The 26,533-nt window shown below is 36.4% G+C and overlaps 1 protein-coding gene across 4 annotated transcripts in view; it reads left to right on the top strand.

The window, feature by feature from the left end:
• Positions 1–26,533, top strand: part of ARB2A (ARB2 cotranscriptional regulator A) — a 400,181-nt gene that overhangs the window by 327,521 nt on the left and 46,127 nt on the right. The window lies entirely within an intron of this gene.

The raw sequence follows: 26,533 nt of genomic DNA, 5'->3' as shown, positions 1-26,533 counted from the left end.
CAAGTAAAAAAGTAGAGAACGTATTACAATTTTAACATGGTGGAAGGTAGAGCAACCATGATGGAGAAAAAATCCAGGGCAAGGATTAATAATTGAATAATGAAACTGTTAAATTTGAAAATCTCCTTGAACTTTGACAAAAATATATACAACAGATATGGGTCCAGATTCCTTTGATGCTTTCATCTGGGAATCTCAGGAAGTGAAAGGAGCATATTTAGAAAGAAACCTTAGAGCAACACTGGACTGAGAGTTAAGAGAATTAAGTTCTTTCCCCACTCCACCTCTGCCCACCCCCATTCCATTAGCAGTTCTGGCTCCCTCTTTCCTTCACTGATTCAAAAAATGTTTACTGAGCCCTCCTGTGTGTCAGATATTATTCTAGATGCTAGGGATTTGGCAGTGAAAAGGATAAACAAAATTCCTATAGCATAGGGCTTAAATTTTAGAAGAGAAAATAGGTAACAGATAGATGTACTGTGTTAGATAGTGGTGTTAGGGTGAAAATTAAGTAGGCTGAAGGGTGGGAGAGAGCCTGGTGGGGGTGCAGTGGCATATTTTAGATAGGGTGGTCAGGAAAGGCCTCTGAGAAGCTCCTTGGGTTGTCACTGGAGCTTTTAGGGCTCAGTCTCTTCATATGTAAAATGATAGCATTGCTAGGTGATCAGTAAATGGCTGCAAAATTCTGTCCTTTCTTTAAGGGATATATCTTTGTGTCAAATAATCCTTTGTATATATAAGTTATGGTCTTTGTTGTCCATTGATCTCAAAAATGTAATAAAAGTGTTCATTGATTCCCAGGGTTAATTCCATTTTACATTTGAGGAGTTTAAACTGAGAGTTAAATGCTTTCCTATAAGTTGCATAATAGTAAAACAAGGATTAGAGCTCTCAATTCCTGCCATTTCTCAGTCTGAAAATTCCTCCTCTGTATGCAATATAATAAGAAGTGGAATTGAAATGTCACAGCGGTTCAAAGTAGATTAGAGATGTGTAAGCTATGATAGGCTGAAATATTTACAAATAAGGAATTGGATAAGTATAACCCACTGCACTCATTTATGGCAGGCAAGTAAGCCATGTGATATGCTTTAAGCCAGTAAAATGGCAAATCTCCCCCCCAAACCCCAAGAAAATCTATAATTTTAATCAAAAGTTTGTTTCAGTCATTGAAATTCTATTATTGCTGCTTACAAACATTAAAGTCAATCAAAACATCAGTAGCTTTGCAAGATCAATATTTTTAATATGTTTGCATTGCAGTACTGCAGATTTTTGGCTAATGGATCGCACCCATATTGATTTCCATGGGAAATGTTAGTCTGATACTGAAATAATTTTTTTAAAAGGCACAGGGATTATTGGTTTAGAATTTTGAAGGAGATAGAAGTATAAAAATTGGTTATTGACTAAATTGCTTGGGGTGAGTGAACCTTGGGCACTTGCAATAAACTTGTAGCTTTCAGTCATTACTGACTACTACCTCAGTCCCTTAAACTGAAAATCAATCAATAACCTATTATAACAATGCAAATTGTGGTGCAATAACATACCAGGCATGTAAAAATCACATTTTATCAAAACAGATATGCATAAGCATATGTATGGGCGTATTGAAGACGTCTACTGAAACATAGTGATTGATTTTGACTTCGAGAATCCTGCTGAAAATAGTTCGAGTAGTGTTTTTAAAGAGATAAACTAGTACCAAATAACAGTAAAAAGAAGCATACAATTATTCTATGAACAATAATGAAAGTGCACACACTACAGCATGTCGAATGACAGATTCTCTTATTTTGATTCAGAGCAAAATTACAATTGTTACTCTGTTCTCAAAGCATTGCAATAATGTATGCAAGCATTAGATTAGATACAAACACATTCCCCACAATGTGAATCTAATGCACATTACATTCCTCATGTTTTTTAGCCTTTCGTTCGAACCATATTTTCATCTAGAAAGTTTCCTCTGTGTTTTCATTTGGTTACCATTATAAATTTATGAACTCTTTATCTCTCAGAGGCAATTTCATGTTTCAGAGAGAACATTTTTTAATGTCTCAATATAAATTCAGACCAGTATAATAGTTCTTAGAAATAGCAGTTATATATTTTGCTGTATATTTTTGTTTACTTAATTTTACAAATGGTGTTATTTATATATTATGGAAACATTTGCTTTTAGAGGAACATGGGATTAAGTTAAAAGAAAAGATAAAACTAAAATTTAGTAATCACAACTGTCGAATTTTTTTGTCATCTCTATAAGCCTGATCAATATTTTCCTTTGATAATAAGTTGAGCTCTCTTTATAAAGAGAAAATTAATCATGAATCCTTTCTTGCGTGAGGTAGTAGCACTTGTACAATATAGCATCGTCAGTCCATTTCAATTTAGTGTTAATCTTTCATTACCATTTTTGCCAAATTTCTTTCATCCTATTCTGACTTTGTAATCTTTGTCTTTATCTTTATCATTAAAACTAGCGTATCCCCCAAATTCAGTTGATGAAATCCTATTTCTTCCTATTCTGTTTGAAATTTATACCTGAATGTGACTTTTCTCAAACACTGTCTCCCACATCAGCAAGGCTATTAGGACATTCTGTTTTGATGGATCCAGCCTTCAGAATGATTTACTAGACAGGAAGCTTCACTGCTATGTAATGTTATGTATGTACATCATACCTGAAAATAACCCAGTTGTACATTGTAGATACTTACACGTAAGCTCTGTAAATGCTCATACAGCCTTTGCTAAATCATCAATGGCTTTCTGCTCTGGGTATTATTAGACGAGTGTCCGTGGTCTTAAAAATGATCAGGTTCTAATTCCCTAGCTTGCTATTTCTACATTTTCACATTGCCCTTGCTATTGTTTATGTCTTTCTAAGAATTCCAATCATAATCTGTGTCACTTATCATTGTCAGGGAGTGTATTGTTGTTTCTTCAACATACAGAATTTGTGCAATCCCCAGTTAGAATTTCCAGTTGTCTAACTAATCAAGGAGCGAGGCATGATGAAAATGGGAAATCATTAGCTCTCAGAAACCCTACAAAGCAAATGCGTAGTTCTGCAAGGCTCACACCCCACTCCACACCCACATGTGCTTCTGCTCAGAGCTCATCTAGGCCACGGGTGCAATGTCTACTCAGGACAGTTCCCATCTGACACCTCTCTGGTAACCTGGAAAGAGACTTGTAATTTGTGATTTGCTCCATCACATCCCTGGTGTTTTTACTGACTCTAAGCAAAAGCCAAGCCAGCTTCTGTCTGTGAAGGGAGTATCTGAGAGCAGGGCTGAGACTCTAGAAGACAGATTTTTTAAAATTTATTTGTGGACTCTGGACATTTAACAAAATCTGTTGCACTCAATAGACAGCACTCAGATTAAGAAAAGGTTGTTCTCGGTTATTGAGAATGTCAGACGACGGAAGAAAGGATTCCAAAGAGCTGCTCCTAGTGCCAACGTGTTGTATTAATGGGTGAATGAACACCAGTGTCAGAAGTTCATACCACAGTATGAACGAGATTATTTCATTTTAATTTTTCAACAAAACAGACTTGCTGCATTCTAAGTCATGCTGATAAAAACTCATTCTAGAATCAAACTATTCAGGCAGTCTATACCAAGACTTACCTATAAGCAGCTAGAAAATACCCAGTGGTCTTTATTCATTAACGAATTTTACACAGGCATGCTGCTCAGAGTCTGTAAGATAACGGTTAAGAGTGCAGACTCTGGAACCACACTGCCCGAGTTTGTATCCTTTCTCTGCCACTTTCCATCTCTGTGACCTTGGACAAGTTGCCTAACCTCTCTGTGCTTCTCTTCCTTCACTTGTAATCTGACAATAATAAGGCTTCCCTCGTAAGGTGTTGTGAGGGGTATCTGTGAAGCATTTATTACTCGATTTTATATACAGTCTGTTCTGATGCCTGTGCTGTCAGGAGCAGGAAATAAAAGACTAATATTTGTTCATTTTCTCTCTAACCTGGGAGAGGTACTTCCATCTTGTCTCTGTGTCACTCTCCACCACTCGACCATAGTGTGTATTACTGGATAGTATCTATTTACTTGCCTCAGCCACTTCCATTAAACTGTAAGCTTCCGGAGGACAAAAACTATGTTTTCATCATTACTGCATCAATGCCTAGCATATAGTTTGCACTCTACCAATAATGATTAGATCAATGTTAAATAGAATATAATAAAAGAAGTGTCAGAAGTATTTACCATATTCATCTGGAGTTTTGCTTTGACTCTGTTACTGTCCTGGTCCCACAGAGACTGGCGTAGTGATTTATGTCCACTTCTTTGCACTGGCCTCTGCCTAGAATGTTCTACCTTTAGACAACCACAGGTCTCATCCGTTTCATTTCCTTCAGGTGTTTATTCACATGTCACCTTCTCAATGATTCCTATCCTGACTGTCCCATTTAAAATTGTATCTCTGCCACTTTTCCTCTCTGTCTTGTTTTTCTGTAGCGTTTATGACAGTCCAACCCTCTATGTATTTGAGCAATTTGTTATGTTTATGATTTGTTTCTGGCCTCCTCTGCCCGTCACTGAAATGGAAGCTTTGTTGGTTTTGCTCAGATCTCACTCCAGCACGTGGCACGAAGTAGGCAGGCATTTTTAACATGTCTGTTGAATTCATTAATAATTCCAATGCACTGGGGCTCCCAATTTCGAAATAAGTGAAAGCAAAGATACAAGTCAAGGCTAATCAACAAAATTAGAAACAAGAAACCTTGAGTTCCTTCCATCTGGAGATCAGTCATATGTGGGTTTTGACTGTGCTGAACATTCATACACTTCACCTCCCTCATCCTTTTAACCCAGCCTCCAAATCCTAATATTCTTCTTTACCAAAATATCCCTCCAAGGGTCACTCAAGAATATATTGCAAGTTATTTTATAAAATAATATATATCTGAGATTATGTCTTTTATATGGGGTCCCTGTGCTAGAGGCATTTTTTTTAATGGTTAAGCCCTGAAGCAAACTGCTTCTTTAAATATGTGAATATGAACTTTCCATAGAACGTGAATGCCGAATCTCTGTAAGGTTTTAATTAAGAGTAATTAAAATATCTATATTAAAATATATTTCATTCTACCAGTTTAGTAGGGGTTTTATTTAAGTAAAAAGTGTTGTTGGTTTTGTTTGGTTTGGTTTGGTTTGGTTTTTTTAACATGTAACAGCATAAAATGCCACATCACACCAGTATCAGCAGGGAAAATGTGTTGTGCTGAAGTGGTAAGAAGCAAAGTGATTTATAAATTAATTCCTTTCATCATTTTTTTAACTTTATTAAATGTATTGGGGTGACATTGGTAGTAAAATTACATAGGTTTCAAGTGTACAATTCTGTAATACATCATTCTGTATATTGCATTGTGTGTGCACTACCCAAAGTCAGTTCTCCTTCCATCACCATATATTTGATCCCTTTTCTGCCACCCCTCTCCCTCCTTTCCCTCTGGTAACCAACCTACTGTTGTCATTTCCTATAAGGTTTTGTTTGTCCTGTTTGTTCATTTGTTGCTTTCAGTTTTATGTCCCACATATGCGTGAAGTCATATGGTTCTTGACTTTTTCTGTCTGACTTATTTCGCATAGCATGATAATCTCAAGATCCATCCATGTTGTTGCAAATGGCAGTATTTCATCTTTTCTTATGGCGGAGTAGTATTCCATTGTGTATATATACCACAACTTCTTTATCCAGTTGTCTATCAAAGGACACTTCGCTTGTTTCTATGTCTTGGCCACTGTGAATAGTGCTTCAGTGAACATAGGGGTACATACATCTTTATGAATAAATGTTTTTAATTTTTTGGGGTAGATTCCCAGGAGAGGGATTCCTGGGTCATCTGGAAACTCTATTCTTAATTTTTTGAGGAACCTCTATACTGTTTTCCATAGTGGCTGTACCAATTTACATTCCCACCATCAGTGGATGACGCTTCCCTTTTCTCCACGACCTCCCCAGCACCTATTAATACTTGTCTTGTTTCTAATAGTCATTCGGACAGGTATGAGGTAGCAACCCACCACCTCCCTGCAATTTTTTTTATTAAAAAAATATTATTAAGATTAAACTTGCACTTTGGTGGTTATTTAAATTCATTAGGAAGTCATCAAAAAACAAATTGAATGAGTAAATTACATAGGAAGTAGAAAGAAGTTGTATGTGAGAAAACATTTAAAAGTATAAAGGCTCTGTCATACATGAGGTGAGATTTTCATTCAATTTGTTGTTTGTAGGATTATCTAGCTACTTAGTGGTATCATAAAATGATTTAAGTGAGTTTGGATTAATAAGAAGGAAAATTTTTAAACAAAAGCTTTAAAACTAAGTGATTGGTCACTCGGATGGTCAGGAAAGCTAGGTGCCATATACCAAAGCAAGGTAACTTCCAAGAGTTTGTAAACGGGAGAGATACATAGAAAACATCAAAACCCAAAGGGAAGAGCAAACAAATGAGAGAACCAATAGTAATTATGACAGATGAAACGAAGCCGTCTCATAGTACAAGATTTGAAAAGCACACAGGTATGAGGATGAAAAGAGCTCAGTAAATGCATAAATAGAGAGATGGATTATCCTCTTTCTCAACATAAAGGAATATCTAGCCAAATATCTCTTTTTAAAGAAGAAAGTAATATGAAGATAGAAGAGCTGTGAGCCTGGCAGGTATTGTAGTATTTTTCATTCATATTTTCCCACCAAAAAAATTTTGATTCACATTTTCCCACTTTCTCTCACCACTGCATTCTCCATATTAGTCTCTCTATACCAGTGGTAAAATATAAATATCTAGAGTGTGTAACATGTTGAAATAATAACATCCTCATCCATGAAACAATATTTATTGAGCATTTACTATGTGCACAGCACATTCTGCTCTTAGTAAAATAAAGGACGGTAGAAAGAAGATACAAATTCATAAATTTAATGATTCAAGTAAAAAGGAATAAGGATCATAAGGGGAGGTATTGACATAAGTAATAGAGAAATTTGGAAAAGGGCATGATTCTATCTAAGATCCAACAAGACATTCAGTGATTAAGGAGGGGAGGTTCGTTAAGCTGAACCTTGAAAAATGGAGGATTTGAAGATTCATAGAGAGGAAGAGGAATATTTCAACTGGGATTATCAACACGAGCAAGGGCTTGAAAGTATAGAATATGTTACATAAGCATTGACAATAGCAAGAAGGGCATTTGGCAAATGTGTCATGAGTGTGAATGGAGAATAAGGAAAACAAAGTTATAAGTTAAATGGGAATGAGTTGACAGAGAACATTAAATGATAGGCTAAGGAGGGTTTTGTTTGTTTGTTTGTTTTAATTTTATTTTCTTTAAGACCTGGGATCAAAGGTTTTTGAGGGAGGAAATGAACTGTCAAAACTATTTCAGAAACATTGATCTAGCACCTAGGAGTAAAATACAGAGGGTGCCAAAAAAATGTTTACACATTTTAAGAAAGGAAAAACTGTACTAAAATTGTAATATTCAGTATATACTGATAACAAAAGATGAATACAACTCATGTGTATACATTTTTTTGGCATCTCCAGTATATTGAGAGGGAAAGGCTGAAGATACGGAAAATGCTGTTCAGAGGTCATTATTGAAGTGCCTGCAAAAGATAATGAGGTCTAAATGCAGGTGGAGAGAGTGAAAGTAAATACCGTGTTTCCCCGAAAATAAGACTGGGTCTTATATTAAGGTTTGCTCCAAAAGATGCATTAGAGCTTATGTTCAGGGGATGTCATCCTGAAAAATCATGCTAGGGCTTATTTTCTGGTTAGGTCTTATTTTCAGGGAAAAACGCTAGAGGGGATAGAATCCAAAGATCCACAGGCACAGAATCTATGTGACCTGGTCATGGAGTCATCTTAAGTTTTTTCTTCAAATAGGGCAGTTAGTTATTTAGTGGAATCACTGAAAGAATGGCACACAGGACAGGGTAGTTTTAGTGGCGTTTCAGAAAAGATTTCATGCATGGAGATGCCGACAAGTCAAGATATCGCACTGGCAGACCAAGAACAGCTTTAAGACACCGGGTATTGGATAAGCTGATAGAGAAGAAGAAAGAATAGAAATTCGGACTTGAAATTAAACTTCTTACATTCAAACTTTATATATTTTTAAGTTATTTCAGGATTCAGATAATCTTGCTGTCTTCTAAGATTACTAAATTGTTAGGATACTTTCTTCTGGAACTCAATGTTTGGTTTTGCAGAACAGAGTTATCCCAGAGCCTTAGTAGAGAGGAGGTGACATAGATTGAATGATGATTAAATGGGAATAATCTGATTTTGATGGGGAATGTTGGGTAAATAGTAGACTAGGTTTCCATAGTCTCTTCTGATTGGATACCACAGTGACTACATTCCAACTATGTCAATTTAGTAATAAGTGCTGCCATTTGCAATCTGCGTTATTGCAAAGTATCATTCTGATATGTTTGCACTTACTTTTTGTCTCCTCATTATACTCCAACTTATGCTTTCTTAGGAGGTGAAGCGTAACTTAATCTATTTGTTTACACAGTAGTTTTATGTCCTCATCCATCCAGGAAATAAGCACACTGAAGGAAGAATAAGCTTTTGAAAAGCCCCCTCAAACATTCATCATTTTTTGGTGATGATTTTGAAACTTAAGAGAAAAGTAAGGGTGTTACATTGGCTTTGGAGGGGCATTTAGTAAAGAGGCATTTGGGGAGTTCTTTAGTAGCCCAAACCACTTCCAAGTAATGCTCAAAACATCTTCACAACTTATGCAAAAGCTCAGATATGTATCGATTTTAGCGTTCTGGTGATCTATTTCTGCACAACAATCCATCCAGAAACAGTGTCCTCAAACAATAACATATTATCTTTCATAGTTCCATGGGTTGACTGAGCTCAGCTGGGAGGTTCTTGCCTGGGATTTCTCATATTGGGGCTGGAGTCATCTGAAAGGTCACTGAGCTGACATCCAAAGTGGATCATTCACATGATTTAGAGTCGATGTTAGCTGTTGGCTGGGGACTCATCTGGGGCTGTCTCCTGGAGCACAACACGTGGCCTTTCTGTGTATCGTGGGCTTCCTCCAGCAAGTGCTGATTCTAAGAGGGAACATCCAACAAGAAAGTAAGTATTCCAAGAGTCCCAGACAATAACTGCAAAACTTATGACATAGCCTCAAAAGTCAGGCAGTGTCACTTCCACCATATTCTGTATTCAAAAAGAAAGTCATGAGGCTAGCCCACGTTCGGGGGAAGAAGTATACAAGGGCATTCATATTATGAAGCATGGCTCAAGATGGGGATGGATAGGGGTCGGGGAGAGGAAGTACCTCTCTTTGGGAACTGCTACCACACACAGTAAAACAATCAAGCAGGATTATCAGGGGGAAAACAGACCAGTATCCCGTAGATATGGATATCAGAGAATGATGTTTCTGCCTCTGGTGGAGTTGATGGTCCTCATTTACTCCCTTCAGGGGAAGTTATTCTAAATCTCTTTTCCTAGCTCCATTTCTTTAAAGGTCCTCAGATCCTTTATCAGTAGACCTAAATGTCTCCAAACGTGTCCAGACATGGTAACATATGAAACATTTTTCATATTGTATTGTTTCTTTTTATCCCTTTGCCTTTGGTCCTTCTACAAGATTGAGCATAGGCAAGGTACCATTTTATCATCAATGTTCATTCACCTACCATTAATTTAAGTACAGTATGCTTGTCACAGGACCCACAATGAAACATAAGTCAGCTTTTGCTCTTAAGGTACAAACAAACCAAAAGGAGAGAAATGCCTGTATTGACTAAGGTAAAGAAAGCTAAGCTGCGAACAACAAAAACAAAAACAAAACAAAACAAAAAAACCATATATATAGAGACACATGTTTATGTCTCACACATAACAGTCCAAGGTCAGCAGTCCAGATAGGCAGATGGCCCTGCCCCACACAGCCAGGTTCAGGGACCAGGTTCCTTCCATCCTGTTTCTCTGCCATCCCCCAGGCAGTATTGTCATCTGCATGGCCGCAGCTGGGTTGCAGGTTCATCAGTATTCTGGATCACAGAAAGGGGGAGATAAAAACATGGCAGAGTCATACACACTTCCTTAGGAAAATAGCCAGAAGTAGCACAAATCAATTTCATACTAGTTGCATTGGAAAGAACTTAGTCAAATGGCCACACCTAAGTGCAGGGAGTGCTGGGAAATGTAACGTGTTGGGAATCCATGTGCTTTGTTACAATTGTTTTAGCAAAGGTTTTCATAAACAGTTAGCAGTCTCCACAACAGCATGTAAATAAATCATTACAAAGCAATGTGATAAGGGTTACACTAGATAAACATACAAAGTGCTATAAATGCACAGTGGGGAATCACTAGCTTAGCTTGAGTGTTTAGGGAGGGTTTTCACAGGAAGTAAAATTTGAACTGTTTCCAAAAGTAATGACTAGAGAAAAATAGGGCATTCTGCACAGAAAAGAAAAACAGATTTTTTTGCCGAGGTATAGTACAACAGAACAGTGTGACATGTTCAGGGAATGGCAAAAATTTAGTATAGCTTAGCACAAGAGTTCATGAGATGAGGAGTTATAGAAAAATGAGGTCCATAAGATAGAGGGGGTCCTGATAAGACGTAGCTTGGACTTTATCCTCTAGGTATAGTGGGGAGCCATCAGAAGTTTGTAAGTTTGGCACTGGCATGATCAGATAGGTGGTGAGGATAGACTGGAGGAGAAGAGATTAAATGAGAGGAGACCAGTTAGCATATTTCAGGATGGGTGGGAGAGCATGATGAGAATTAAATCAAAGTCATTATCATGGAAATGGGAGAGAAAGGAATAGATGCTAGGGACGATGACTCACTTGCTACTTAGATGGGAAGGTTGAGAAAGAGAGATGAGTGCTTCCTCCGTTTGCAAGGTGGGTGATTGATGATGCTATTAACCAGTACCAGCCCAAGAAGAGAAAACAAGTTTCCTCAGGGTGAGATTTTTCATTTGTTTTTGGACATAAAGAATTTTGGGTATCTACCAGATATGCACATTTCTGACCCACTTTTGCTGGGCTTGAGGATAAGGAAAAGAGCAGAGGTTGAATCTAAGGACTGACTTGACTCCAAATAAATATGTTTAGTTTTTAATTAAGTGAACAGCTATCTGGGACAATGTTTTTTCTTAGCAATAAGGGGAACCAGTTTGGCCTAGTCCGGTCTGTGACACTAAGACTTTTAATGATGCATCATCCCTTTTACAATACCAGAGTAATGCATGCAGTGCCATGGGTTTTGACACAATACTCATTCCCTTATGTTCAGCCACTCTGTACCTGCCACGTGCCAGGTCCTGTACTAGGTGATAAGGACATATCTGGAAAGCAAAAAACAGTCACTGCTCTCAAATAACTAAGGCCTCAAAAATGTAAGAGTTAGCCATTTCTGGTTGGTGAGGGGGGAATTCTCTGTAGGGGATGAAGGTGAGGGTGCAAAAAATAGTTTTCCAGGTTCCAGGCAAAGACAAGAGAATACATTGTACATTTGAGGTCTGAAGAAAATCCAATATTTCTGGAGAGTACATGATTGTAGGGTAGTAAAAAGAAGTGCGGCTGGAGAGAGAAGTGGAAGCGAGCTCATGGAGAGCCTCTCAACCTTGTAAAAGAACTTGGAAGGAAGGAGTCTAAGAAAGGGAATGTAACATGATTAGATTTTCATTTTTCAGTGTACATTCTAGCTGTGATAAGGGGGAAGTATTGGAGGATGATGGGATGGCGAGGGACTAAAGCAAGACTAGCTAGATTATGATAACCTGGGTGAGGCCACAGAGATGGAGAACATATTTGGATGTGAGGAGAGCCACCAGGGCCTGAACTAATGGGTGATAGAATGGAAAGCGTCAAGGCCGACACCCGGGTTTTAGTTTGTGCAATTGTATGGATATTCTATCATTAACAGAGAAAATGAAAACAGGAAGAGAAACATATTTGTGAGAGAATTATGAGTTCAGTTTTGACATGCTGAGTTTACAGTGCCTTTATAGGATTTCCCAGTAGAAATGAACAGCTATCTATTAGATATATTGACTGAAGCTCAAGAGATAGAGATTTGCAAGTGATAGGACTGGTAAAGCCACCCTAGGAAAACATATTCCGTGAGAAGCACATTATTTGCTGGTGCAGCAAGGTCCCTGAGCAGCCACAAAGAAAGAGCCACCAGAGAACGATGGAGCCAGAGGAAAGGAATCCAGGGGAAGAGAATGCTCTGAGCCAGAGGGGCGGCCAGCAGCATCAAATGCTGTTAAAGTTCTCATATATATAGGGGGACACTAGAAAAGTAAAATTGTTATTAATTATTTTAATCACTGCCAATCTACAAAAAAATCTTAATTAAATTTGTCTTTATTTGATAAGCAGGAAGGTTGAACATATTTTTATATAATTATTGCCTATTTATATCTGTCTTATAAATTACCGGGTCTATTTTTAATTGAGTCTTTCATTTCCTTATTGATTTGTAGGAGTCCTTTATAAATGGTGGCTAACAACCCTTGTTATATGTGGTATATTTTTGCTCAATTTACCTTTTATCTTTTTATTTTGCTTATGAGTATTTTTTCTTCCATGCAGAAGGTTTTAATTTTTATGGAGCAAAGAATGTCAATCATTTTTTCTATAGTTTCTGGTCTTATTGTTGTGCCTTAAGTCCCACCCCACAATTACACACAAATTCTTTAATTTTCTTTTAGTGCCTTCACAGTGTTTTTGAACTTTTAAATCCTAGCATCTGGAGAGTTGTCCAGGATTACATAAGACAATGGCTGAGCAGTGCTGAGGGCCCAGTTGTGGTTCATGATGATTTGTTTGTAGGGACAACAATCTGTTGGCCAGAGAGAAGCCAGTCAGCTAGGGTTCCTCCGACACTGGGGTTTTCCAGCCAAGTGCACTTAATGGACAAGGGGGCAGGCAGTTTAGGAAAACATACTGAAATGTTGGACCCTGGACTCTAAGCAGTTAAGGGAAGAGAAAACAGGAAAAGGCCAATAGGGAAAGAAAGAGAATGTACTAGAAGCTCCATAAAAAATGTTTTGAGTTTGGAACAGGATTGGTTGGATAATACAGTTAAACAGATAGGAAGCTGTGGTCAAATTGGGGGAATGTTTAAATGTATTATTTTAGCAGAGTGCTGCAATGTCAAGTTAAACGTTAAGAACCAGCAGTGGAAGTGGAGTGGGGCAGTGAAGATCGAGGAATGGAGAGCTTGGAGTACTGGACAGGTTGTTCAAGTGAATGTTGGAACCCCCAAGATTATAGCTGGACTTGGATGAAGAGAAACATCCTTTGAACATCTAGGTCTTCTCTCACGAACACCTTGGGCAACTTCATTTATCTTTAAGAGACCCAGTCCCAGTTGCTAAAGCACAAAAAAGTCAAAGCTCATTAGAAATCAGTAGCAAAGTCAGAATCAGAACCATCAGCCTTCCTGCTTCTGGTGCAGTATTCAATGGTTGGTTGGTTGGTTGGTTGGTTGGTTGGTTGGTTGGTTGGTTGGTTGGTTTTGTATGTGAAAGCAACTGATAATATATTTAAAGTACTTAGCTCAGTGCCTAACACATATTATTAGCCAATTCATTATAACAATTATTATGATATTACAGGAAGATGATTTATGTTTTAAATTGATGTTTGTTTAATAGTCCTTTCAAGCTTAAGGTTTGGAATTTCAGCACCTCTAGCCCTGCATAAAAATGACCAGGCAGCTTCAGTGTGATATTGTTTCTGGAATCCCCAAGAGGTTTGGAAATGCATCTGAGAAGCAATTAGAGCCCCATATTCAAGCAACGGGAAAGTAAAAAGAGACAAGGAAGGAAGGAAAGAAGAAACTAGAAGGAAGTTTTTAGATTATACACTGGTTAGTTTTCTTTCCTCTCACCCTGACCCCTTTGCTCATTTGGCTTCCTGAGCCACACCCTAAGAGATCAGCGGTAAATCCTGTCTGAGGCCCAGGATCTGCCTTTTTAACGAGTGAGTACCCCTGGTTTGGCTACAGTGTACCCGCTCACGCTTGAGAACCCGGCTCGGCAGTTCTTTTTCCAATATATTTGTGGGAGACAATGTGATGAAGAGGATAAGGGTTTATGGATATTTCGTTTTTTAAATTGTATTTCCAATCTGACAAATACAGTAGAAACAAAATAATTGCACAAAGAATGTACACAAGTGAATAGAGGAATTTACGTTTAACTTGTCTGAGTTTTCTTTCCTTTTTCATTCAGTTAAAATAATTACTCTTTATCTTGTCTTAATAAAGAAAAACTAAACCCTTGCTGCTAAAGTTTATATCCATTTTTATAAATTAAAAAAGAACTAATGTAAGCCTTAAATATAACAAGGTCACTTTATACTCTGATAGCATCTTTGCATAGTGAAGCTCAAAATGAATATAAGATCTAAAATGATCCAAGTAAATGACAAAATAAGTATTTCAGAGTCATACAACCTTAGTCCGACGTGTGTTGTCCACTCACAATGAGGTAGTTCACAGAAATATAACTCTTTAGTTACTATTTACACAATTTTTACCGCAGTTTTAAGTTAGAGAGTGTAGAAGTAATGATTCTCACTATGACACTTCAATATATGGCAACATTGCAAGAAATATAAATGCTGCAAACTGGATTTGTTAAGATAATGTAGTTAAATATTATGAGAATTCTAACATTTACCCATTCTATAATCTATGTTCACTTGTTTTCAGATTTTACCTTATGTGACTTGGTTGCTAAACAGGAATTTTTTTATTTTCATTTTTTATTTATTTTTTAGTATAAATGATACAAACCTCTGTGCTAGGCACTACCAGAAGTTCGAAAAGCAAATAAGGACAACACCTGTTCTCCAAGGACTAGAGAATAACTAGGACTTTGTGACTAGATCTTCAAATAAAAATAATTCACAGTAACTTTTAGAGTCATGGTTTTTTAACTGCTTTTTCTCTGAATCTTACCCACGAGTGTACTGACAATAGTCATACCTGTGTGTGTACACTGATACAGGTGCACTTTGTTGATTCATTTCTTCACTTAGTAACTATTTACTGAGCATGTGCTACAAGCCTAGAACGGGGATGAGTGGTGAATGAGACAGAGAAGAAGTGATGATGTTGATGATGGTCAGAGTGGCTCACGTGTATTGAGGGCTCCCTATCCACAATATTTATGGAGATCAATCCTCACAATCACTGTGAGAGGCAGATTTTATTACTGTTCCATTTTGTAGGTAAGGAAGCAGGTTTAGAGAGGTCCCCAGCTATGAAATAGTGCAACCAGAATTCAGACGCTACAGATCTGAACCCAAGGGCTAGATTTTTAACTAATAAACTGTAAAATATATTCTTTTTTTCTCATGGAGCATATATTCTAGAAATTCATTTATTTACAAATATATCAAGTATCTGTTATGTGCGGGTACAGTCTTAGGCTCTGGGGTACAGTGTCGTTGCTGTCACTGCTCATACCTTCCATATCTTCTGGTAAGAGTTAAAAAAAAAAAAAGGAAGACAACACATACTAATGCAAGTCATAAGCATAAATAATTACATTTAACGTAAAAGAATTACAAAACTATTCACTGTAACACAAAGTGTTAAAAAACACTGTATATTCATTCAGGAAGAGCAATGTTATTTTTTTACTTTAAAAGAAGTTCATTTTCATCTACAGTTAAAAAGGTATACCTTACTTTTAAAAGAAAGCTTTTTGCTTAATCAAAACTTATTCAAGAGCTGTTTCTTGCAGCTACTAAAAGGGAAAAATTCATATCTAAAAATGAAAATGTTTCATGAAGTAGAAAGTCACTAATGCCTTGCGTCACTTGAAGTTAAAATTTATCCAAATTTCAGAATAATTTATAATTGTAGTGCCAAATATTACTGTACAACACTCAGTTTTTCAATGGGCAAGACCAAATCTATTATGAAGAAAGTTCCCAAAGAAAGGTACACTATAGTCTAAAATTAAGAAACTATTAGGTACTTTGCAATTTTATCAAATTAATTTATTAATTACAATAGATGACCTTTTAAAATACCTGTTACTAGATCACCATCCTTCTCATATAACTATTTCAATTATATTGTACATTTAGGTTATGTCGACAAAGTTGGAAACACTTCTCTGAGCAGTCGCCATTTGACAGTTGTAAAAATCGGGTAATGTTTCTGTAAGTCACTATGTATTTAGTTTGTAAATGAACCTTTTAGGCCCTTGGTTTAGATACTTCTCTTTCCTCTGGTTTTTGTTTTGTCACTAATAGTCTCACCATTACCATCATTTAAAATGATATCAGGTACAGTCTTATCTCAGAGATAATGCTGGTTTGCTTCCAGACCACAGCAATAAAGCAAGTATCACAATAAAGTGAGTCATACTCTTTTTGCTTGTTGAAGGTCTTGCCTTCAATTTGAAAAAAACACAACTTCTGTGAAACACAATAAAGGAAGATATGCCTGTACAACAGAATGTGCTAAATTCTGTCATGCAAAGCCTGTGCTTGACCTCAGTGATCCTACACAGTGTCGCCAAAAGAAGCATAAAATATACACAATAAAACAGAAATACCAATATAAAGAGAAGATTTTAACAGGTTTATCAAAAGTGGTTCAAGAAACCAAGTCAGAGGTTGTATACTATGTTTATTGATTGAGACGATAGAGCCTAAACTGGATCTTACCAGAGCAGTCATTGGTAGTTTTGTGGAGCAGGGAAGACATTCTAGGAGAAGAAACATAGTGGGATCTTTGACAAAGAGCTTGGTAAATTCAGTGGCATTTTGACTGGAGTTCACTTAAGAAAATTGTGAGAGATAAAGTTGTACAAGCAACATCTAGAAGATCAGAGGAGTTTGAACTTTAATTTATAGGCCACAAAGAGTCACTGAAGTTTTTGAACAGGGAAATACGAGGGAAGCAACATTTTAGGAGGTGCATATGTAGCTTCAGTTGGTGAAGACCAGTTGAGGGAAATTTTACAGGAGTCTGGAGCTAGTGTTACCCTAACCTTGCTCCTTGGAATACTAATTCTGAAATAGAAAGATAGTAATAAAAGCTCCTTTGGGGGGTATTTTTTTCTTAATGAAAGAAAGAAAACATTGCATATTAAATTTTCCTCTTAGAGTTACAATGCACATTAACACATTAAAGGACTATACCAAAGAAATCCGTAATTTCACAAACTTATTTGCACATAAAAAGCTTTGTTCATTGCCTCTATTCATAAACTATACTCCACTGAAATCACTTTCAATATTTAGAATTTTTGGTCTTATCAATTACCTATTTATATAAAAGTCCACCTAAGAAATAATAGGAGTAGAGGGGAAAAATGAAGTTCAAAATTTTTTAGAGAGGAACTTAGCCATCATTTAGTCCAGACCCCATCTTTAATCATGGTAATCAGAAACTGAATGTCACCTTTGACTTTGATGCCTTTCTAGTCAACTCAGGTATTGCCTTTCATGATTTTTGTTTACCAGTTCTCTCCCTCACTAAACTGTAACATACCCAAGAATTAGATTAACCTATGTCTTATCTTTGTAATCTCTACCTCTGGCTCATAGTAAGTGGTGGAAAAATATTTATTGAGTTAAAAGCCATGAGAAAACTAGAGAGTTGGTGACTTGGCTGTGGTCACACAAGTGGGAGCGGGATATGTTGAAAATAAATGAATTCCAAGAATTATGTATAAAATTTTAGCTAGGGGAGAAACTTGGAGAAAAGCGACCTGGTATACTCTAAAACTAACTAGCAGTATGATCTTGATCAAGTCACTTAACCTCTCTGGACCTCTGTTTTCTCATCCATGTTCCAGCTCCGAAATATTGGGAGATCTCCATTTTTTTATTACTGTAAAGAATCAAAAATTAACTGAATGTTATTTCTTTTACATTGGAAATATATTCTGATGAGGGACCATGTTTAACTACAGAAGATTTTTTAAGTATTTACTTCTTTATATTTGTATTTATACAATATTCCTGAACTTCACAACTTTTCTATTCTTGTTTTCCTCTTCTTTCCAGGTTTATCAAAAAGGATGGGATCTTTAAAAGTGTACCAGTGTGTGTGCTTATGTACTATTAGGACTAAAAGTTTTAAATCTTAAAATGTGAAAGCTCCAGTTTTCAGAAGATCATAAAGTCTTTACTTTTAAGGACTGTTAAAAATCACCTTCTGTGAGATCTCAGCTTTGGGATTTTTCTGACATTTCAAGACTTAAATTTGAAAGTGTAGAATCTCTATAAATACAACATTACCACAAGCCCAAAAAAGTCAAGAAATGCAAAAGGTTAGATTCTTACTAACTTCTCTCCCACATTATGCTCTAAATTGAGTTATGTATCTTAGATTCCATACGTAATCAGGAATACTTGATGTGAAATACAATTTAAATTATGACATATTAAGCTTCTCTCGTTGAATTACGGGGAATAAAATTCTGTATGTAAATCACGCAATATCACGTTTTTTTTGTATGTGCCCTTAAGGCTTTTTTATGTTTTCTTCACATAGTCCCCTCATTTACAACTTTATCTTGCTGTGGACTAACCATATGGGAAATCCACTATTTTAAACTTAAGCTATTTTTGTGGTGTTACTGCATAAGAAAATGCCTTTAGAGAAGAAAAATTTATATATTTTTACCAGATTATATAAATAAAAATTAATTTTTATAGTGGTCATTTCTCAGTTTAATTCAAACTATATAATTTTTAATTCCTAAATATCTCTAGAAAGTCTCCATTGCCATAGACAAGTAAAATGGAAGATAATAAAGGAGAAGTGCCATGAGACCTGGCCATTTTCAACATGTTGAAGATTTAAAATTATGTGTAATTTACATGAGACATATAAATGAAAGGATAGACTTCAGTAGGATTTTTTTTTTTTTTGCGTTAAAAATAGGGTGTTTCTCTCCTGCAGCAGCATCTCACATCTCATACATATGTGCATATTTAGTTTTCTGTGTAGCATTCGGTCCCAAAAACACTAATTATAATTTTAAATTATCAATAAGATATAGGCTTAAAGTACAGTAGATATTGAATTTCATATCTCTTGTAAGACTCCCTATCTAAAAGCAACTACTTTTTGCCTTTATTTTTATTTTTTAAAAATTCTTGGGAACTTTATAATCACTTATATTTTGCCTTTTTGAAAGTTAAAAACACTCTTTGAATTTGTAGTGTACAAATAGGTATATAGCTTTTAGGTCTAAGGAAGATATTATTGATGATAATTAGTCTGTGCATCAGGGGTAAAGTGGCCATAAGTTCACAGTGGACCATCTAAAAGTGTCTTTGGAGCCCCTGTTGGAAGTTCTTACAAATTGGTTTACCATTGATTTGTTAGTATGCCTACTACTGTTTACCAAAAAGCCTTTCTTATACTGCACTACCTAGGTTTTTGCTTGCCTGTGCTTTTTGAAATAGTTCTTCTGCCCACCTGGATTATGGGAGTCCCAGCAAAAATCTACCATTTTCTCTAGGAGCCCTACTATGTTGTCCTCTGAAATCTCTACCCTGATTTTTACATTTTTCTTCTACTGAAAGGCTAATTGTATTCTATAATTTGGTTGTCTTTCATATTTAGTACAACACAGACAATCATGTTAAAACTTCTCAAGAACTAAAATGTAATTTCTATAGCACATTCAGCTTTGGGAACCATATACAAAAGTTAACACTTCTCTATAGAGTATCATTGTCTGGGGTTTGGTGCCATATTAGAGCCATCTGTATCAGCCAGCTTCCTGGAGAATATGCTGCTCTTTTTGCATAATGGGATTATTTCTGGAAATGGCTCTCTTGGCCCAAGATGTGCTACCCTCTCAAATCGTATTTGGGTCCTTTAAGCATTTTCAGTGTGCTATGCAATCATTTTCATTCATTATCCACTCAGTTGTTCCATCGCTACTTTCTGATGCACACAGACATTCGGCTACACAGTGGGTAAGAGGTGGAGGTAGGACTGAGAACCCCAGGACAGGGACCAAGGCCCAGTTTGGTCTCGCCTTGGCTTAATTCCATTTGGACAGCTCATTGTTTTCCTTTGATGTGTGGGGTTTAATTGCTTATCTCTAAACATAAGGCTCTATTGGTGGGTGCTTATGTGGGGAGAGCCATTTGCCCTTTTCTGAGTTAAAAATCTGAACATCATTAACAGTTTATTTTCCATAGAGAACCCTGCTGTAAGTGTAGTACAGAAAATGTGATTTTTGACTGCCCAGTTTTGCCCAGGCGAGTCTCTGATTTATGTCATGACCACACAATAGCCTCTCGTGCCTGCCTGGCCACAAAGCTTGATTATTTTGTAATTTGATCTTAGTAGGGATTCCAGCCGTGCTTCCCTGCTCGTGGGCAGCAGAATGTGGCAGCATGCCTGCTCACTTGCCTGAGCTGCTATGATCAGATTACGCCTTCTCAGCATTTCTTACTTTGGCTGCCTATGAAATTCAGAGAAGCTTGAAGTCAGCCTACTTGAGTTTTACAGCCCTTAACGGAGACAGAATAGAAACTATTAGAGAGCTCATGGAATCTCGGTCTCATATGTGTGTACTGTTAAGGGAGTTCGAAAGTCAGACTCTACATTGCATATCTGACTATCTGTAAAAAAAATTTTAAGTGATTCTTTTTTCATCGTGTAATTTCCAAAAAACATCTTACTAACTTTAATGTTCTTTTTAGAGCCATCAGTTGGGTTTTAACTTTCAGATTTTAAAATTCCCCTAACATGTTAAGGATCTTCATAAAAGATAGAAAAATTCTGCATTTCATTGTTTGTTGTTAACAGCAAATCATTACAGGACATCATAAATAGCAAAGCACCCTTCTCTCTGTATTATTCTTTCAGCCAAATAATTATAAAATGATGATATTTGTCAACATCTTTATGAGATAACATGACTGCATCCTGTTGGGGTTACAGAAGGAGAGCACAGTGTCCAGCCTGGCACTGTGACATGACATGGAAAATTCAGAACCCATACTGCTTCCACTTCCTTCATCCAAAATATTAATTGAGCACCAAGAATGTGCAAGCCCTCGCCCTCCGTAAGGCACTGGAGAGATACCAGTAAGCTAGATGCACAGTTGCTGCCTTCCCAAGCTTACTTATATACTAGATGTATTTAGAAGCTTTTAAAAAATTATATTAGAATAATTCCAAATTTTGTAAAAGGTGAACCAGAGAAACTGAGAGTTGGGAAAGACTTCAGAGTTCATTTTATAGAGCCTCCTCCCTCAAACAATGCGGAATCCCTTCTATGGTATTTGCTCATAGGAGTAAACAAAATATGCAATTCATGTTTCATTGTTCAGAAATGAAGAAATCATGATTATAGGTTAAGATATAATCTAAACTCCAGCCAAAGCTCAATTAAAACAGTTTTGTTTTCTGACATTATCATTCATACGTTCAGTGGACCAGCAAGAAAGCAGGGAAAATGAAGCATAAGCAGTGTGGTGCCGGTTTGCTTTAAAATCCCTAATATATGTTTTGTAAACAAAGCTTATAAAACTTAGTACTCTACTAATTAAATAACAAGAAAGATTTTATGACTACATGAAAAGCCAGAATTTAAAATGCCTTCAGGGGAACAGGTGCTGTAATGACATCACTGTGTGTCACACAGCTTTTTTTTTTTTTTTTTCTTGATACTTACATTTGGTCATAATGGAAAGAAATTGATTCCAAATGTGTTTTCTTGACCTCCTTCTCCATTCATGTTAGTGCCTAACCTTAAATGATGTTTCTACAATCTCGGTTGTATTTACAGTAATTATATGCATAATGTAGCATATTATTGTCCGGACTTCCTGTTTAATCAGTACAGAGCTTCTTACAAGTGCAGCTGAAAAGGGCAAACAAAATTAAAGCTTTATATACCAAAACAAGTTTGATTTGCTAAGCTCCCAGCATTCCAAAGTACACAAATTTGTTCCACTAAGTTTTCCGATGGCTTGCAGATGGGCAATGATTAATCAGAGAGCTAACTGTGAAGTAGTTTGCAATTAAACTGGAAAGCTCTGAAGCATGCTAATTGAATCAGAAAATTAGAGACACTGAACAGTAATTGGCTATTTCTCATGCAGCAGGTGCCAGGCCACTCATCTGTGGAACAAGGTATTTAAGGCACATTAGCACTAGTAAAAATACTTCTTGATATGGAACAGTTAGATTTTCTGCTCATTTTCACCATGGATGTCAAAACATACAGCTGTGCTATCTGGTACTTGCAATTCATGTTTGAAGAATTTAAGTTAGGTAAACATATGGGAGCGGAGCACTGGGCAACCTCGAAGTGCCCAGGAAACATTTGAGAACTGAAACCAAAAATGAGGGGCTGAGGTTTGGGTTTTCAACTCAATCACTTTTGCTTCCTTATCGTACGGATTTAGAAGTTGAATTTTTCTGTTTAGTGTTAGTTTAAAGCAACAACAGTATAAATCTAGGACTGCTGTGAGCTTAGTAGATACATAAAGCCGATTCATATCATGTCTCAGCATGAGTTTATATCTTCTAATTAGTACCACCATTTTATGGAGTGAGCACATGCTATGAAAGTTTGTTTGCCCTGCCAACGGGGACCAGGACATGTAGTTTTTCTTTAGTGGAACGATCTGCTGTAGGATCATGAACAACTGTAACCTAACCAGTGGGTAACCAGGCAAGAATGGGATTTAATAAGTTCAATTGTAGAGATTTTTTTTAATAATCATTTTCATATTATCAAGGGTGGGGCATATGACTTCTGTTTCCCATTGCTTTAATTAGAGTTTGGTATTGTTATTAGAAAGTGAAAAGTACAAATGCAAATAAAAATATACTAAATTATACTGTGTTGGGAAGCAGAATATTATAGTATTCACATGCCAATCATATTACTTTGCAGATGACTGCAGAAAATAGTGAGTTTGAACCAAGAGACATAAATTATAAATTGTAAACAGTGCATAGGGGATATGTTATAACTGTGTCTCATTTAAAATGAGGCAACGAGTTTTTTCTGCACAAATAATGTTCCTTCATTAAGTTTTAAAGTCTCTTATAATGTTTTATTAAGATCATTTGGCAACATGTCACCAAAAAAAAGGTTTTAAGTGGAACACACAGGTTTTTAAAAGTACAATACACTACAAATATATACTTTATGTCTTCAAGCTATAGATTTTTTTGTTTTAACTTAAAGCTAAAGCTCCTCTTTGGTAGGCCTCCTTCCCCACCCCCAATCAGCCTTGTACATTTTGCATCCTTTAGTTTGGAAGCAGTTCTGAAACATTTACATGATCAATGTCTTTTGCTTGAGGGATAAAGTTTGCTCTTCCATGGACAAGTGAGAACATATTGATCATTTTATTCTATTTGCTATTTCTAAATTCAATATACCTCTTGAGTCGATAAGTGAGATCGAGAGCATATTCCTTTTTGTGTGTGCCTGGTTGTAGCTTGTTCTCAAGATCCAAGATACATTTTTGATTAATCACGAATGCTCTGAGGTCATGGAGAGCAAATGTGTTTGTGGAGTGTCAGCTGATGCTGTCAGATAAATGTCTTAAGCTTAGCCAGGGTTCATGCCCCAGCTTTAGGCTGTGCCAAATGTCTCCCCTTGTTGAGAAAGATAACAGCTACACTGGAGGCGACTGAGCTGTTTGTTCACTGAAAGGGCTGACCTTGCCATATGGGGCTACAATCAGGTGAAAGAAAGTGTGTCGAGGTTTTAATTGAAACTTTACAAATTTAAACTTTTCATTTGATTCAGATGATCTTGGGATATACTAATTTACATCCCAAGCCTTATATCTAGTCTGATTATAACTATGTTTCTTCAGTGTTTCCGATTACACTCCTTAGGATGAATAATTTCTCCAATATTGTTCTTAGTGTGTTCTGAGAGTATTTTGGCACTATCACTGTGTTATTAAAATCCTGCAAAAGCATGAAAGTGTTTATTAGGGTAAAAGGGATAGATTTCTCCTTGGATATATATATAGTAGAAATTATTTTTGCTTTGTTGTGTTTTCAGATCCACAAAATACGAATACGGCCTGGGCAAAGAGAGGTCACTTGTGTTAATGACCCTTGTCCATGTACCCTCTTATCTTCAGAGGACTCATTTAATCACATTTACCCCTACTTACAGTAATTTGTCTTCTTTTACTAGACAGAGTCTATAAATAGGAAATAATGACAAACCTAGACTAACACCTGGAGAATGCTTTGTACTGAGGCTCTCTCTGTTTGAGACTAAAGGCAATTGTACTGATCATATGGTGATGCATAAGTAACCGGGCTCTCTGTGGGCTGTTTGGGGGCATTTGCTGCAAAATACCTTTTCAAGAAGTGCCTTTCTTCCATCTTATCTTAGCTTCTTCTTTTCTCCAAAGAAGCTCATCTACTTTTCTTTACTCTCAATAAGTTCGTACTGCCATGGGTAAATCACCAGTGCTAATTAGACAAAATAATTCTGTTTAAAAAAAGGAAAGAAGAAATAACACATCTGTCATGAACTCCCACCAGATCTCTTGGAAATGAGACATTTTAAATATTTTATGCTGAACACAAAATATCTTGAGGAAATAGTTTTATATTCTGTAATCCCAAAACAAAACCATCAATGTCAGACAGCAGTGCTGCTTAAAAATATTCCATTTTAAATTATTGGGTTTAAAATTCCCTCCCACTTGAAATGTAGGTTCTACTGATTCTATGTAAATAAAATCAAGATTGTAAAGTAGAAAAACTTAATGGAGCTAGAAGAAAATGGAAGATATTCCTTTAATTTTGAAAACCTTTCCTTTATCAAGTGGTACTAAAAAGTGTTATAAATCAGTATCTAGAGACAGCTGTTTCATGTGTATTGGTATTAGTGAAAAAAATGAAGTCAGGTCGGGTTCGGTTTGGTTCAGTTTGGTGACCAAGGAGAAATGAGACTGAGGATGACTTTCATAGTCAAACATTAAGCTTCTGGTAATGTAATTAAAAGAGTAAAATCAGACTGTGATTTTCTATAGTCTTCTAAATTATTTCAAGATTAATAATAGCTAATGCTCAAATCATACTTGCAACTCAGAGTTCAAGTGTAAATAAGGAGACTTTTATTTTTATTTTTTTCATATTTACTCACTGTTTAGTTCTGGACTAAATTTTGTAGTTAGTATTTTTTAAAGTAGTCCCTGCCCATCATCCTTGCTTTTTCTTCTTTGTCTCGTTATCTTAAGAAAAGCTTTATATGCACTAGAATGTCAGTGAGACATACAACATTTCTGTCACTCCATATTCTGAACCTACTGCCCAAAACACCTTTTCATTCATATAATTCTTAGTCCCATCATTATACAAGTATTGAATGTTGTCATGTCTAAGCCATATCCAGGAAGAGACTTGGGACTGTTTGATTTTCCATATGTAAGTATGTTGTGTTATTTAGAAGACCAATAACTGATAATGACATTATCAAATACTTCCTTAAGATTTGGAGATCATACTCAACACAACCCACCTGTGAAAGGGAATAGTAAAATGATCTTGAACAAGACTTACTCAGCTCTTCCTCAAAGTTACGGTCTCCTTAGCCGGTATACTACTGTGCTGACATGCTTAAACGTGTTTCCATTGAAATAAGTAAGTTGTATTACATCTGTAACATATCTATCTTCTTACTACCTTCTGCTTTTATCGTTTTCTATGCTAGTTCTTTCCTCCCATTTGAATTTAAATTTTAAATGATCATTTATTTCGGCTACCAACCAAACAGTCCAAAAATAGTAAGTCAGTACATTCAAGTGGTATTTTTTTCCTGAGCTTTGAGTCTCTTACTCAGTGTAAGAGCTTATTCGAAAAATTGCGAAGTCACCTCAAAATTTCTGGTAAAAAACAGCTACTATAATCCATATCCAACAAATTTTTCTATAAATAAAATTTTGCTTTATTTTTTAGTAACATATAAACTCTGATGGTATTTTCCCTGTCTGATTAGAGTTGTACGAAGTTGGACAATTAAGTTCGCGAACTTGTTGCAACGATGTTACTCACCTTTTTTGCTATCAGAGGGATTATTCATTATGAATTTGTACCAACTGGACAAACAGTTAACCAAGTTTACTATTTGGAAGTGCTAAAAAGGCTGCGTGAAAAAGTGACGACCTGAACTTTTCACCACAATTTATGGCTCTTGCATCGCGACAATGTACCAGCTCACACGGCACTGTCTGTGGGGAGTTTTGAGCCAGTAAACAAATAACTGTATTGGAACACCCTCCCTACTCACCTGATCTGGCCCCAAAATGACTTCTTTCTTTACTCGAAGATAAAGGAAATATTGAAAGGAAGATACTTTGGTGACATTCAGGACATCAAGGGAAATATGACGACAGCTCTGATGGCCATTCTAGGAAAAGAGTTCCCAAATAGCTTTGAAGGGTGGACTAGGTACTGGCATCAGTGTATAGCTTCCCAAGGGGAGT

Source organism: Rhinolophus sinicus, chromosome 3 (genome assembly GCF_057876585.1).
Source record: "Rhinolophus sinicus isolate RSI-liver-muscle chromosome 3, RSI-T2T, whole genome shotgun sequence".
In the NCBI taxonomy this organism is placed as follows: domain Eukaryota; kingdom Metazoa; phylum Chordata; class Mammalia; order Chiroptera; family Rhinolophidae; genus Rhinolophus; species Rhinolophus sinicus.
This window is presented reverse-complemented; position numbering and strand designations above follow the sequence as displayed.